General features: G+C 49.4%; 1 long non-coding RNA gene across 1 annotated transcript; it reads right to left on the bottom strand.

Annotated features, from left to right (window-relative positions):
• Positions 1-214: 214 nt before the first annotated feature.
• LOC120659280 lies at positions 215-2,099 on the bottom strand. The gene is made up of 2 exons (XR_005668963.1): positions 1,897-2,099; positions 215-1,817 (listed from the first exon to the last, which is right to left on the bottom strand). It is a non-coding gene; the product is annotated as an uncharacterized LOC120659280 (long non-coding RNA).
• Positions 2,100-3,492: the final 1,393 nt, after the last annotated feature.

Genomic DNA, 3,492 nt, shown 5'->3' with positions numbered 1-3,492 from the left:
TCACACATCTCTTGTTAGTCAGCTGATAGGTGAAAGAACATCACAATCAGGGCACAAGGGATCCTTGTAGAATTCGTACTATACTAGAAACCTGGCGCGGCTTTGCCGCGCCTTCAGGTGAGTTGAGCTTGTGGTTTACCATGGGACAGTATACCATTTCACAGCACTTTGGATGTGAATGGAGATCTTTTTTAAACAGAGATTACACATTTGAGACATTCGTGGTAATATCATATTTATGTGATTCATGGATTCTGAGTGCCTACAAATAGTACATGATACCTTGATAAAATTACATATTTAATACAAAATTGTGGTTCATATAAATTGAACCTTCAAAGGTTATCATTTGTTCCCGTAGAAGAGGAAGGGAAGTATATCAGAGGTAGAAAGCAAGGTGGCAACGAAATCCCCTGACCAATCTCTTACCATATTCAGCCTAGATGTTGGTTGAAGATCATGACCATAGCTCTAAACTGTTGAAGAAAGTAAGTTGCTAGTTATTGCCTGTAGAAGTTCAGATTCCTTGTGTTGCTGTAGGTTTGAGCCGTCCCCCATGATCCATAGTTATCTTTAATTTGTGAATTGTAGTTGCTCCTGGAGAAACATAATAACAATAAAAGAGGTTAAATGATTTAGATGCACTATTCAATTCACAGTTGCTGTGAAGAAAGTGTTACTATTAGAAGCATATTTCTAATATACCAGTTCTCACTCAATGTGTACTGTATATCAGAGCAACACTATTTTGGAACTGATCAACAAAGATGGAAATAGGAAAATCAGAGTAGGAATCACAAGTATTGTGGATGGAAAAAGGTACATAATGTGGGGAATTCAATAATAGGGTACGTACTGCAGCTATAATGTCCAAATTATAAGCATCTCTGAAATGACTTCCTTTCACAGGTTATCTGCATGTGTATGCCTAGGTTCCCTGAACGAACCGCAAAAGCAGCTAAAAACTCCCATGGCTAATGATAGAATTTTTCAGCAGACTACTTTTGTCAAAATCAGTAGTTTGTAGCAAAATTGATGCCTAATATTACGATAACAGTGCTAGCAACATATCTTTGCCGAACGAGATTGCTTGCGGTATACAAGATTGATGTAGTGCTGGAGCTTATGGTCTCACAAAAAGGTGATGGAGTGTACAGAACCTGGAGCCGGAGTTGGAATTGGATGCGTGGAGGTGGTGCCGGCAACAGCACACGCAGGTTCCCGCTTCCTGGACCCTGTGGCGGAGGGGACGGCGCGACGCCGCTACGAGCTGCGGATGGGCAGGCGCCGTGCCTATCTGCTCAGACGTAGGCGAATGGAGTTGACAATCAGTGGGATAGCGGCAGCGGCGGTGTGAGCTCCAACACCAGAAGCTATCTCTCTCGTGCTTCTCTAGGAAACAAGGCGGCGTCGTCTGGCGCCTGTGGGAGGAGGACCGGCCGGCGGCGGCTTCTGCGCTCGCGCGCGCGCCAGGCCCGTGGGGCTCGGCCGGCGGCAGCTGCCCCGTTTACCCGCGCTCACCCGGCCTGCGGGGCTCGGACGGCGGCGGCTTTGCACCGCTGCGTTTGGCCGCGCGCGCCCGGCCTGCGGGGCCCGGCCGGCGGCGGCTTTGCGCCTGGCAGGCGGGGTCGCTCCTGCGCCCGCGTGGCGGCCAGTGACCGGCTGGGCCACGGCCAGCGACGGGGCCCGCGCCCGCGTGGTGCTTCACGCGTCAAGCACCCGCTTCCGCGGCTTGCAGGGCCCGGCAGTGCGGCGGCCTGCGCCCCTGGTCTTCGGGACCGGCGGCGCAGAGATTTATGGAATCGAGCGATAGATTGCTGGGTATCAGGAAGATAAAAGTCTAGACATTTATGTGGCGAAGCTTCAGGATTGTGCAGGAAAACAATTCTGACCGACCGAAGATATGTCAGTGTTCTGGCCGGCCGGCGACGTCCTCCTGCTGGAGCTCGGGCCCTCCCCAGTGCCGCGCGACTTCCTCCCTGTCCGCCGCCGCCCTCTATCGCCAGATCCGGCGCGTCAGTCGGCGTGGACGGGTACGGGCAGGCAGGCGAGGTCGGTGTCGGCAGGCGCGGGCGGCGTCGGCGGGCCAAGGCGGCGGGCCAAGGCGGCGGGCTGGGCCACGGATGAGCAGGCCAAGGCGGCGGGCTGGGCCACGGCAGGCGAGCAGGCCAAGGCGGCGGCCGGCCGGGCGGGCTACGGTGGGCGCGGGCGGCATCGACGGCCGTGCAGGCCAAGGCGGGCGCGGGTGGTGTCGGCGGGCGAGCAGGCCAAGGCGCGAGCGGGCGCCGGCGACGTGGTTCGCTAGGATCAGGATCCTGGTTTGATTCGTCGCCGTGACCTTCACACGTCAAGGTCGAGGGAGCTCCTGATAGTTCTAGAATAGCCGGAGGTAGAAGCTGCAAAGGTTGAATCCGATCGTTAGCATGTGAACGGACGGTTGAGAAAATTCGGGTGACGTGGCTCCTCCTACGCTCGATTTGGGCCCGATCCCAGGGTGAGCTTTCGTCTTTTAGAGATATGCGGCCGTGCCAACTGCCAACAATATGCATCCTACATGCACGGTGGCTCTTTTTGATGAACTATAACTTGAGGAAGCAAATTCCTTTTTTTTTCGAAGAAAGGAAGCAAATTCTAGGACATGCTGAAATAGGCTACTTTTCTCGGTCAGAGCAAACCAAGGCAAGCAACATACTAACAAAGAATGGTCAGAGCAAACCAAGGCAAGCAACATAGTCATAACAGCAATGATCATAAACAACTAGTGAGGAAGAGTATAAGGTCCACAACTGTTCATGGTGGCTTGAACTAAAAGAAATTAAATTATCAACGCTTGAACTAAAAGAAATTAAATTATCAACTTTTGAGACATCCAAAGCATCAGCCCTGCAACATGTCAAACAGCCGCAGATTCAACTTGATGGATTTGTAAATATGCAAGGTACTACCATACTTCAACTCAGGAGTGGTTAATTTTCTCCACTGGCAATGGTAATGAACTGCTAGTAGAACCTGAAAAGTACAAAGCATAACAAGTTAAAATTGTTTCAGATCCAGTCTTTTCAGATGAAATATAGCGTCTGCTGTGTAATATTTACAAACAATACGAGCGAAATAACGTGCAGACACAGAAGACAACATACAAATTAGCATATGATTTTGCAATAGTGAAGTTCCAAAGGTTCTCCATGCAAGGTCATGTTTTGTAATTTCAGATTCAGATTGGCAAAAAGAGCAAATATCAAAAAATATTATTCAATAAATAAATTGAGGTTTGCAGTTAATAAAAACCAACTATTTTATACTTCCAAGATTCAAAATTTGCCCATTAATAATTACAAGTAGAAAGTGACCCAAGCAAGGTATGATACGGCACTGCACCGTCAAATATTCAGTTTTCTCTTCACAGGTATCGTTTATTTCCATTGAACCAAATATCTACATATCGTAAATATAAGCAAAGGGGTAAAGAGAAAATATGATGGTGGCCCCGTA

The sequence above is a fragment of the Panicum virgatum genome, chromosome 2N (genome assembly GCF_016808335.1).
Source record: "Panicum virgatum strain AP13 chromosome 2N, P.virgatum_v5, whole genome shotgun sequence".
Lineage (NCBI taxonomy): Eukaryota > Viridiplantae > Streptophyta > Magnoliopsida > Poales > Poaceae > Panicum > Panicum virgatum.
The sequence above is the reverse complement of the archived record's forward strand: the minus strand, read 5'-3'. Positions and strand labels throughout refer to the sequence as shown.